This window comes from Camelina sativa, chromosome 5, assembly GCF_030686135.1.
Source record: "Camelina sativa cultivar CO46 ecotype springtype chromosome 5, ASM3068613v1".
Taxonomy (NCBI): Eukaryota; Viridiplantae; Streptophyta; class Magnoliopsida; order Brassicales; family Brassicaceae; genus Camelina; species Camelina sativa.
This window is the reverse complement of record NC_141884.1, coordinates 30,051,187-30,064,197: the sequence shown is the minus strand read 5'-3', so window position 1 is coordinate 30,064,197 and position 13,011 is coordinate 30,051,187. Positions and strand designations below refer to the sequence as shown.

Here is a 13,011-nt window from a genome sequence, read left to right as displayed (position 1 = left end):
GTGCAATCTCCACTCGGTCGAGTCCTCCTCAGCACACGGTCGAGTGTCTGGTCGAGTGTGCGGTCGAGTTGGACTCTGGACCTTGGTTCTTCAGCCTTAACTCCCTTGTTTCCTCCTCATGATTGCTTCACATCTCTTCTCCATTGCTTCCATGCTCCTTAAGCTCCAAAATCACCTGTTTATGCATGAAAAGATGCAAATGCAATGCAACGAAACTCTAATGCATGATTAGTGCTAAAGCTACACAATAATGGCCTAAATGGATAGCAAAAGATGCAGAAGATGTGAATAAACTAAGGGAAAAACAAGATAAAATATATGAACATCAACACCCCCAAACTTAGTCTTTGCTTGCCCTCAAGCAAATAAGCAAGACATAAGAAGGTAAGTGAGGTTTAAAAATGGGATCTCAGCTCTTAAAGCTTGCAAAAAGACCATCTAGAATCAATGTCCAAGTTACTAATACTATGATGCAAGTTCAATGAGCTGGAATTAAAGACTTTAGACAAGCATTTCACAACCTTTATTGATTTGAGCCTTAGATATCCACATGCATTCAAATCAACCATTTCCTTTAACATTCATTAAACAAGAACATGAATCAATTCTATGCAACGCTTAAACTCATTTGGCTTGGTAATAAAGGGTTTTGAGACAATGATGGTCTCTTTTTAGAGTGGGGCTTGTCAATATCAAGATTCTCTCATGAAAATGGATTGAGCTTTAGAAGAATGCTAAAGGTAAGAACACCTAGACACATACAAGAATAAAACCTTGTCTACCCAAAGGCACCCAAAGTGTTTATCCTAGCAATCTAAACCCAAATGATCCTAGTGCTACCCTTTACTTCTTCTTTTCTCTTTAACCCTTTTTCTCTTTTGGTTTTCAAGTCTTAGGAGATGTTTTCTTATTTGATCTTTCTAGTGGGATGGGGGATTCTTACTTATTTGCTATGGTTCTCTTTTCTTCTTATTCTTAAGACATATAAGCATTTTGCTAAACTTTTATTTTCTTTCTTTTCTTTTCCTTAACTAGAACCATCTTAAACACCATTTTACTTCCCATCCTCTCACTAGACTTTTGCTTAAACACAATCTCCTCTTAAAGACTCTACCCTTTTTTTCTTTCTCTTTTCTTTCATTTCTTTTTATAACAGCCAAGTCCCAAACCCAACAAGTGAACCACCTAGTCCTATCTAGTTTGAAAAATGCAAACTAGAACTACACAAGGTCTTACTCTTGTCAGTTCAAACCTAACACTTTCTACCAAGCTCAATCCCAAAAATAGGCCACACACACTCAAGAATCAACAAGGCTTGAAAGAAGGTTTGGTTTAGGAGTAGGGGAACTGATCTTAATGATTTAATCAGCTACTTGGATCAACAAGAGTGGTAAAAAGGAGAAAGATGATCCAAGTATGTATATGGTATCCATGAGTTTAAAACAATGCACACATTGATAATTAAAAGTCAATATTAGGTTCTTATAAATAGGAAATGGTTTCAAATCTCAACATGCTTCAATTTAGACCAAATGCAATGCAAGAATTCAAGGCTTGGTTCAATCTTATGCTTCTAACTACTCAACTAGCATCAAAGTACTAATAACTTGGACATTGATCCTAGTCTAGTGAATAAGCTAGCTAACAAGGAAATACTCATCATAGATCCCTAATGCAAATATTATACAATTCTACATGAAACAAGATCCTAATATGCAATGCAAACTATATGAACACTCTTTTTTTTTTAAGATTTGTTTCAAAATTTTTCAAATTTTTATGGTTTTTCTATGCCTTAGATGCTTATGCAAGTGCTAACATGATGATGATAAAAATTTGAAATAAGAACACAAAACACAATGTCAAATGCTATCTCAAACCCTCCCCCAAACTTAAATCACACAGTCCTCTGTGTGAAAGAAATTTGTAAGAGGATTCAAGACTAAAAACAAAACAAAACACAATATGAAATGCATTGATATTTACAAGTGAAGGTGATAGTGGTACCTTTGGGATTGTGGAAGAAGTTGTCCACATCCATCTGCATGCTGTCATAGGAGTAGTTGGGGTCTTGTTGGTGACTTGGAGATGGGCTTTGGGGCAGCTCGACGATGGAGATCGACCGGCACTCGGTCGAGTACGTGTCCGAGTGGGTCGAGCTAGACCGCGAGTGTCAAATTGTTGACCTTGCTGCTGGCAAAACTGCTGGTAGAGAGCTGGATCCATATAGTACTGAGGTGGGATGGGAAGGTAACTTGGATAACCTGGATAAGCAGCTGGAGGTGGGAAACCATAGGGTGATCTGGGCTGGTACTCGGCCGAGTGCATTGGAGGTGCTCGGTCGAGTGCCTCGAAAATTGTTGTTCTCGGTTACTTGAGCTCCTCTTCCTCTGATTTGGCTCATACATTGAAGCCATAGCTGGTTCCACAGGATTCGCAACCCTTGAAAGTGCTCTAGTTGAGCTACTTCTCCTCAAAGGGCTTGAATGGCTAGGAGATGAGTTTCCACTCTTCAGCTCAGCAATCTCCTTCTTTAAGCCTTTGATAGACTTAGCCATGTTGGTCACCTTCTTCTTCAGCTTATCAAACCTCTTCCCATGCCACTTGCCCCACTTTTGCAAAAGAGTTAACCTCTTGGCATTCTCCCTCACTCCTCTACTATCTCTTGGGTTGGGCTCATAGTCTTCAAAGTAGAACTGCTCCTCTCCATCAGCTACTTGTGCATTCCCAGCTTCCTCAACTCTAGGTTGAACCACTCCATCAAACCAATGCTCCTCAGCTGGCCAAAAATCAATGTTGGCTCCTTCTTGAATGGTGGTGAGCTCTTGGTTAGGCAATATGAATTGCTTTTTCCCAAGTGTTGGAAGCTCAAAGTTGAAGATGTGGTTCCCTTGATGCATCTCCTTGGCTAGGATGAGAGTAGAAGTGAGGTAGCTTGAGTCAATCCATCTTGGTGAAACACTTTCTCCTCTAAGTGGAACTTTAGCAGCTTGAAGGATTGGAGTGATGATGCCTCCAATGGTAAGTGCTCCTCTTGACCCTTTGTTCTCCAACTTTCCTACCCAACTTCTCAATTGAATCATGTGGTCAATGAGCACCATTCCTAGATCAGTCTTCACTGTGCTCCCAAGAATGATGGCACCATTCCTTAGGACTGGGCTCCTTATCCTTGAGCTCTTGGAGTTGGAGGATGAGTAGAGCTTGTTGTCTCCAATGGTTTCCCACACAGCATACAACTCTTCTCTTCGAACCATCAAACTCCTATTGCTCCCAACCTCAAAACCAAACACATTGGCTATCTTTTTCATTGAAAGCTCATGCTTCTTTCCTTTGATAGTGAAGGAAATGTGGCCAGCTCCAACCTCAGGGTCTTTCCTTGCATATGTGTGCAGCTTGACAGTGGCAAGGAACCAGTGGCAAGGAACTCACAACTCTCCTCTTTGTAGCCCTCCATGCAAAGCCCCATAAACTTGCTGAGATTGCTCTTCTCAAAGAGATATTCCACATCCTCATCAATAGCAAGCTTCTCCATGGTCTCCTTGTGAGGATATCTAGTTCCCAGGAACTCCATCCTCATGAAAGCATCATAAAGCTGCCTCTTTGACAGCCCACAAGACTCAGCTTCTCCATCATCCATCAATTCTTCTTCTTCACTTTCTTCCTCACTCTCATCACTCTCCTCTTGCTGAACTTCAACAGCTAGCCTCTTCCCCTTGGCCTTGTGTCTCCTCATAAACTCATTGAGAGTAGGCTCTCTTTCCTCCTCACTTTCGGTCCTCTCAGGATCTTCCTCAACTAGCTCTCTCCTTGGACGCGGCACCTGGCTCGACCGGCTGCTCGAACCGGCACTCGGTCGAGTGGTCGCTCGAGTGGTCCGTCGAGTGACTCTCCCAGCTTCACCTCTTGATTCAAGGTCATCATCACGACGTTCCATGGAGCTGGCAGCGGTTCGGTGAGACTTCTTGGTTATCTTGGAAGACATTTTCAGAAGAAACTGAAGGAAATAGACTCAAAGCTCAAAGTTAATAGGTTAGTGACCCAAAAACTTGAAAGAACAAAGCAAAAGCAAGAGATGAACTTTGAGAGAGATCTTAAAGCTTGAATTTAAATGTTTTGAGCAAATGAGAGAATGTGAGAAGTATAGGATCGTGCAAGGACTATATAAAGAAGCTAAGGGGACAAGGAGACAAGGGTGGAGCGTCCATACCATTCAAATTTGAATTGGGAATCTTTGACTTGCTTTTGGCTGCCACTCGACCCCACACTAGACCAGCACGTGGTCGAGCTCTTTGACAAATTTTGAAATTTCAAAAATTTTCTCCTTGTTCTTCCCTCCACTCGATCATTCTAGAAAAAAATGGGAATCGAATGGGCCTCAATTAGTATTCAGCTCGGCCGAGTACCTCTCGTGGCCTGGTCGAGTGGGCCTGCGAGTCTTCTTCTCCAAGTCCACATCTCTCCTTAACCAACTACATTCTCACTAAAAGGCCTATCCAACAAAAACATAAAAGAAAACACATCAAAACTACTAAGAAATTAAAGCATATTTACAAAGGATATCTTAGGGACTTCCTCCCTAGTGAGCTTGTTTAAAGTCACTAAGCTTGACTTTGGTTTCTTTTTAGACTTGATCTAGATACCAAGGAGGTGATGAAATCCTTCCTGGAACATCTTGGTCACTGTGAAGTTGATCCTTGATCACCTCACCCTTAGCACACAAACCATACTTCTTCTTGATTTTGAGCCTAGGTCTTGCTTTCCTCAAAGACCTCTTGTTCAGCTTAACTTGGAGATGTTGAACTGACCTCTTAAGCTTCTCCACAGAATCCTCTTGAAGTGGGAGCTCAGCCTTAGGATCTCCTTCATCCTTGAAAACCTCATGATCAACTCTCTCCTTGATAGTGAAGGGTTGATCATCAATGGTAGGAAGGTTGGTTGGGTTATAGATGTTGAACTTCATGACTGTATCCTCAGCAATGTTCAAGGTCACAAGACCTTCCTTGACATCAATAACTTCTCCAACAGTGGCTAAGAATGGTCTCCCTAATAAGATTGGATCTTCAGGCTCCTTGTCCATCTCTATGACCACAAAATCAGTGTGAACCCTTGCCTTCCCTATCTTGAGTGGGACATTCTCCAACCTTCCAACTACCTCTCTATTTGTCCCATCAGCTAGGCACACATGGAGGTTAGTGGATTTGAAATCAGTTCTCCCAAGCTTTTGAGCTATGGAGTATGGCATCACACTTGTTGAAGCTCCCAAATCACAAAGGCATTGATTATAGTGAAGGTAACTGATGGTGCAAGGCAGATAGAATGGCCCTGGATCCTTAAGCTTAAGTGGGATGATCACTCCTCCAAGGTTCTCAAGATCTTTCTCATCTTGAGCTTGAGCCTTCTTCCTTGACAAATCAAGCAAAAAATTTCTATAGAGAGGATATGGTTCATACTGTTCCAAGACAGGTCCTCTCTCCTCTTCTTGGTAAGCTATGATGATCTCTTGAATGGCTGATACTTGTTCCTTTTTCTCAACCAAAGCTTCTTCCTTCAAAACTCTTTCTTCCTCTTGTTGCTTAGCTAACATCTCCTTTTTCTCAATGATTTCCCTAAGCTCCTTAATTTTCTGTGCTTTGAAACGCCCAGGGAATGGTAATGGAGGCTTGTAGGCAGGAGGAATGTACTTAGCAAGCTTGACAGCTTCGGAGTCTCCAGCTCGATCGACCACTCGAGCATGCACTCGGTCGAGTGGCTGCTCGAGTTCCTGGTCGAGTTCGTATGCGAGCTCCTGTTGCTTTGCACAAACGTCACTTGGGGCTTCAGTAACTAATGAATTCCCCCAAACTTGGACTTCACTGTCCTCAGTGACTTCTTCCTCTTGAAATTGAATGGCTTTGGCTGTGAACTCCCTTGGATTTTGGACAGCTTTTCCAGGGAGTTGGTTGGGTTTTGGAGCTGAAGTAGAGGCTATGTTACTCTCCATATACTTCACTCTTGAATTGAGACCCTCAAACTTCATATTCAGATCATTGTACTGTGATGTTAACCTTTGGTTCAACTCAGCAAACTGTTTGGTTTCCTCAATCTTTCCTTGTGTTTGCCCAATCAACAATTGTTGCATCATTGCTCTTAAGTCTTGTTCTTGGCCTTGGTTAGTCTGAAACCCTGGTGGGGGACACAACTGAAGCTGGAACACTTGATGTTGTTGTTTGGGGATGTAGTTTTGTTGCTGTTGAGGCTGTTGAGGTGGATAGACTTGCTCTTGAGTGTAACACCCCAATTTTTATAATTGGGCCAGTTTTGTTGTAATTAAGTCGCAGCCCATTAGGCCCAACAACTTGCAAAACGACAAGGGTTTACGTTTGGTGTGTGTGCTTGCGTATAATGTATGTACGCATACATACCGCCGTCTTTGTTAACAAGACTACAAGAGAGGAGAGTTTGTGAAGCCTAAGAGAAGTCGACCATGTATATACTTGAGACTTGAGTCTCTTGTTGTTGATCCCATTCGTTCGTAAAAGTAGCAAAAGAGGTCGTGACGTTGTTGTGGTGGTGATAAGTCGTGGAGGAGAAGCGTACCGTACGGACCCGTGGTTCTCGCTGGTCACCGTCGATCACGGCCATTGGTCAAACAGCCACCGTGTGTCACCGGAGATGTCACCCGCTGACACCGGAGCAGCCGTAGCCCATCGTTGAGGTCATTATAGGTAAGGAAACCTAGATTTGTTTTATAACTTGGGCTGGAAGTCACCGACTGTTGTAGACCTAATCCTTGATCTGTTGCTTGCTTGTGATGTATGTTGCTGAGCCATGGGGAAGTATCCACCGTGTGGCTAAACCGCCACGTTGAGCCGCCGAGAAAAGTTGTAGAGAAAGGTAAACGGCGAAGCCTACTTTCGTGTTTGTTGCGGATGTTTTATGTTGTGTTATTAAACCGGATATTAACCATAGTAAACAAAGAATTCTAAGTTGCGTAATTGATGTCTTGAACCGAAGTTGGAATCGTGAGTTGGTCTGTGACGTTGAGTGGGCAAGGTTCTGATTATTATATATGGTTGGTTTAATATCTTAACCGGAAGGATTTAATCAGCCATAATTAATGGTGCATGTGACCGAGAGTTGAGATTGTTCATTAAACCAAATGTTGTGAGCGTGAGGATTAAATTGTGATGTATTAAATTATTAGATTTTGGTCTAATTAATTTAATTAAAGGAAACACCATAAGTATAAGTTATGAGACTTTGGTTTGGATTGTTATATTGGATTAATATCATGGATATGGTCTTTGATCGGCTATTTTAAATCATTGCAGACTGAGATTGTTGTTGAAGTGAGTCTTCTGTTGATGCTAGTTCTAAGGATTCAATCCAATGGCTAAGGTGAGGGTGGTATTTGCGGATAACAGTAACCTCTTTCCTTATGTACTCTTCGATAGTTGCTGAGTATAGACTCAAGAATTGTTTGTTATTTGAATGTGTTTGCGTGGATTTGTGTGCAAAATAAAATAGTTTGTTAGTAACATGTTATATGTGAAGCACATTTAGCTACATGATATGATGTTATGAATTAACTTATATATTATATTATAAATATAATTATGAACATACAAGAGAATGAGAATGAGAAATGATAAGATACTTGAGGATGTTGGACTGTAATGAACCGACGGGTTCATTGCAAGTCATAAACCGCTGACGAGCAGGGGAAGAATCGAGCTATGGGCCGTGGTCTTCTAAGAAAAGGGGGTTTGGGAGCCATAAAAAGTGTTAATGGACAAACCTATAAGTAATGTAAAGAAACAGAAATATTTGTGTGTGGTAGTCGCCACAAAAGTGCATAAAATAAGATGAGAATTATTAAGGAGAAATAAGATGTTTGTTTGTTTGTTTGCTTGATAGACATTCTGAATCTATGCTAAGTAATGGTTGTTGATTATATTTGGAACGTGATTATTGTATGTCCAGTGGGCAGAGTTTGATCTCCTCATTGAGTAAACTTGTTTACTCACCCCCTTTTCCCTTTTTCCTAGGTTAGTAAGTCTAAGAGTTGCAGTTTGAAGTTTGTTCGTTGGTGAATCTTAAAGAAAGAAACGTTTTTGGCCAGAACGGATGGATTACATGTTGTTCCGTCTTTTGCGACGGTACGGGTGTTACATTGAGGATTGGCCACATTGGTACTCCTATAAGAGAGATTGTTGTTCTTGAAACCTCCTTGGTTGTAGCCTTTGAATCCTCCTTGATTTTGCATGTAGCATAACTCAGCAAACTCAGTCTCCCCCTCTTGAGCTGGAACCTATTCTTCACCAATGAAGTGAATAGATTTTTGTTGGCTAAGAAGGATCTTGTCAAGCTTCTCATTGACCATCTTCAAGTCCTTCTTGTACTTTTCCTCTTGATCAGTTGAGCAACTCCTTATGGTTCTTTCATAGTCCTCATTATAGTTGCCATCTGACTGAGCAAGATTCTCAACTAATTCCCAGCCTTCTTCCACATTCTTGTTGAGGAAGTTGTCATTAGAAGCTGTGTCAAGCAACATCCTTATCTTGGGAAGTACTCCTCTATACAATGTACTCAAGAGTGACTCATTACTGAAGCCATGATGAGGACATTGAGTCTGAAATCCTTTGAACCTCTCCCATGCTTCACAAAAGCTTTCATTGTTTCTTTGAGCAAACCCAGAAATCTCATTCCTCAACCTAGCAGTACTTGCATTGGAGAAGAATTTGGCTAAGAAAGCCTTCTTGCAAGCATCCCATGTGGTTATTGCTCCAGTAGGAAGAGTCTTCTCCCAAAGGTGTGCCTTATCTCCAAGTGAGAATGGGAAGAGCCTCAACTTGAATCCATCTTCACTCACTCCATTGATCTTTGTAAGACCACAGATTCTGTCAAACTCATCAAGGTGATCTAGTGGATCCTCCATTGGCAACCCATGGAACTTGTTAGCTTGAATCATGGAGATCAATCCACTCTTGATCTCAAAGTTGTTGTTTGCTACAGTTGGAGGCACAATACCAGCCCTTTGGTTGTGGGTGTTGGGTGCATCTCCAGCACCAATGTGCCTAGGTCTCTGCTCATGGTTAGCTTGTTGCTCCATGATCACTGAATCCTCTTGCTGAACTTGAACTACCCTTCTTCTCTGATTTCCCAAACCTTTTGGCTTCCTATGTATGTTGTCAATAGGCCTTTGAAGATTATATTTCCCCTTAGACCTTGTGTGCATCAACAAACGCGAGTACAGACTCGAACAGGTTCACAATTGAGCTCAGGCTCGTCTGGGGGGTCAAGTCGACTGGGAAGTGGTGTCCAAATGTACACGGCTTCTGGCTCGATCAAGTGCTCGATCACTGCTCGGTCGAGTGGTGGTCGAGTGACTGGTCGAGTGATACCTGAAATGGAACTGCAACCCAACAACAGAAGATTCAATTGTATAAACGAACTTAATCTTAGACTAATATGGATCCTAAATGTCACAAAAACACACTCAAATGGGCAACGGCGCCAAATTGAAACAAGTTATTTTTATTTGGTGGTGAATGATGAATGTATGCAATGGTGAGATATGAATGGAATGATGGATGGGTGTTTCAATTCCCCTTATGCTGTTGCAGTCTAAGAGGTATCAATCCTAAATGAGTGTTTGTGAATAATTAAGATATGCATATAAATCTAAGTTAAGACAAATGTGAAGATTGTTTGTCACTAACAATCCTAAGATGGAAATGTAAAATGCAGAAAATAAACTACAAGAACTAAGAACTAGATGCAAATGAAACTGAATGATTGTAACAGTAATGAAGCAAGAACAGAAGTAGGAACTACTACTAATGAACTAATGCAAGACAGGTAATGAACTGAAAACTAAATGAATGCAACTAAAACGAAACAGGAATGAAACAGGACAATCACAAATCATAAACAAGAACTCTGGGGATGAACTCGAGCAAGCACTCGACCGAGTGTAGGTCGAGTTCAGGGTCGAGCTAGAATAATTCGGAAAACAGAGCAATGCTAGAAAAACAGAGCAACACAAGAACTAATCAAACAACAAGCAAGCAACAGGATTAAGACTAAGATATCAATAAACAAAGAAGGCCTTCAGGAGGGATTCATGGACTAGACTAATGAATGAGGCTATCACACTTTGGCCAACAAATCTCAAGCAAAGCTTTGAGCTAATCTCTAGACACATTAATCTAAGACAAGCTTCTTCCACTCTCATGGCAAGAATCAATCAAACCTATGCATCTCTAGATTTGTTCTCACAAAGTAAAGAATCTACACAAGCAGGCATTAAGCAATATGTCTCATACCAAGCAAAACCTCTAATCTCTTAGCAAGCAAGATGGTAAGCTCTAGATCTAGCCTTATCTATGCCTCTTAAACATTGGTGTGATGCTAAGAAGCTTAAGATCAGATCCTACCCTCTCAGATATAGGATCAGCATTAAGAACATCTACCCTAGAAGAGATCTACAACAATCAAGCTTGACCAAAGCAAACAAACCTCAAACAAAGCCTAGCCTAACCCATCCTCAAGATCCTAAGGAAACTACTCACAACAATACATGATGAACAAAGTCAAAAACCCAGAAAATATTGAAACTTGCATTATCAGAAAGATGAAATAAAGATCTTCAATATTAATGAAAGGATCAAACTCAAATTCTCAATATTAAGAAAGTTATGAAACTAACAATATTGAGGAATTTAGTCTTTTTCAAGTACAAAATCTAAGAAAAATAAAAGTGCAAAAGGAATAATTCCCAAAAAGGGTAAAACTAGGTTTAGAGAATATCTAAAAAGCTGGACTCTTTTGGTGGCTGCAGGTACAAGGCTTTATATAGGAGAGGAGGTGGAAGCCCTAAAAATACAAAAAGTCAAAGTAGTCAACGGCTCGGTCAACTCGACCAGTGCTCAGTCGAGTGGCTTGGTCGAGCTGGCTTCTCTCGTGCAATCTCCACTCGGTCGATTTCTCAGCACGCGGTCGAGTGTCTGGTCGAGTGTGCGGTCGAGTTGGACTCTGGACCTTGGTTCTTCAGCCTTAACTCCCTTGTTTCCTCCTCATGATTGCTTCACATCTCTTCTCCATTGCTTCCATGCTCCTTAAGCTCCAAAATCACCTGTTTATGTATGAAAAGATGCAAATGCAATGCAACTAAACTCTAATGCATGATTAGTGCTAAAGCTACACAATAATGGCCTAAATGGATAGCAAAAGATGCAGAAGATGTGAATAAACTAAGGGAAAAACAAGGTAAAATATATGAACATCACAACCTATTTTGAGAAACTATTTTCTACCTTAGGTAAACATGTGTGTGAAGTTAACCCTACATACCATACCTTAAATGTGAAATTACCAGAGATTTAGAAGCTTTTTCGATCTGGAGTTAGATGTATAAGGTTGAGTGTTTATTTAATCTCAATGGTACAAAGCATAAAGAGAAGTTATATAGGCAGAGAAAGAAATCTTGAAGAAAGTAAAATATCAAAGTCTTCGAAACCCATCAGTAATTAAGGACTGAGTTTACTTTGTTACAAAAGTGAGAATTACTTACCCACTTGGTAAGTATTGAATGTGAATAGACGTGAGAAAAGTGCAGATGCAAGCTAGTTGGGATTTGTTATTCGTATTGGGCTTGCTATGTTTTTTTGGTTTGAACATTATATGAAAGGAACTTGGGCTTCCTGGTCTGTTGGACTGTATGCCTTATATTGATGATACTCAATACTGTATCTTTTAGAGTAATATTTGGCTTCCCCTATTTAGGGTATCTTTGCCTAGATCGCACAACCTTCTTCTTCCTCCACTGCCGTCCCATTCCCAGGACATTACCATCAGAAGCTCACACAAGCCGTTTAACACTATAACCGACCCGCTTGTTTGTCGTGCCAGCCGCCGCCAAGCAGAAATTCTATTTGAAAAGTAATCGACATCACAGGTATGCCACTTATGAGCAGAACATCCTCGAATTCAAGTGTGTTTTTGACTCTATCGTTTAGAGTGAATATTCCAACATTAGGGGAAGCCAATTTATTTTATAGTACGAACAATTTGGTTTGGATAAAAATCCCCTTGTGGTGAAATATTGTTTTATCAACCTCTTCATCTTATTGAAAACAAGAAATTTTACCATACTTGTTTGTTATCTGGATATAAAATATTATTGTAGAAGGCCCTATTTGTTTTGTTGTGTAAGCTGCAGGATAGTATGAAAGATTTATTGCTCATGTGAAAGATATTTACCAGTTATATGTCGAGAATGCTGGTGAGAAAATTCAGTTCTATGTGTATTTATCTATTATGTTTTTCGTCAATGGAGGTTAATGTAATGATATTTCATGTTTTGACAGACCTTATGGATGAAGGTGATGATGACATTGAGTTTGACGAAGGAAAAACAGTGTGTAACAATTATCGACAAGGTTTAATACAGAAAGAGCCTTCGACAACAAGTTCTGAAAAGGAAGTCATAGCATTGAAGAAGAGAGTCAAATATCTCGAATGTGTAGTGTGGAATTTGCATGCTCATATTGATCGGTTGGTTAGATCCACTGGGAAGATTGCTATGTAATGGTATCTAACTTAATCATTTGTAACTTCTTGTACATGTGTTTAATGTGTTAAGAATTGATTAAGTCAGCTTCGATCTTAAATTTGTAAGTTAACATTTTTTCTTCACTTTGGTGTAATAAAGAGCCATATAGTGAACAAATTCGTTGTCCTTACATTTTTTCTTCACTTTGGTGTAATAAAGAGCCACATATTCGTTGTCCTTACATTGCTACAAGTTTTTGTAGATATTTTCCCTACAACTTATGCTACACGAATTGTAGATTTTGTTACAACTCATTCGTAGGACCATAATTTTGAATTTTTTAAAATATTATACTACAAATCCCTACAATCGCCCATGTGCTACAAAATATTATGTCCCAAATCTTGTGGCAAATTTGTTTCAACTTTACCTTGTAGCTTTTTGTCTTAATCTTCCTACGAAAAGTAACAAATTAG

General features: G+C 40.2%; 1 long non-coding RNA gene and 1 other non-coding gene across 2 annotated transcripts; both read left to right on the top strand.

The window, feature by feature from the left end:
* Nucleotides 1–8,588: 8,588 nt before the first annotated feature.
* On the top strand, nt 8,589–8,695 carry LOC147944470 (small nucleolar RNA R71). The gene has a single exon (XR_015558606.1). It is a non-coding gene; the product is annotated as a small nucleolar RNA R71 (small nucleolar RNA).
* Nucleotides 8,696–11,791: 3,096 nt separating this feature from the next.
* LOC147944469 (uncharacterized) lies at nt 11,792–12,712 on the top strand. Its single transcript, XR_015598077.1, has 3 exons — nt 11,792–11,938; nt 12,203–12,265; nt 12,351–12,712. It is a non-coding gene; the product is annotated as an uncharacterized LOC147944469 (long non-coding RNA).
* The last annotated feature ends 299 nt before the right edge of the window (nt 12,713–13,011 follow it).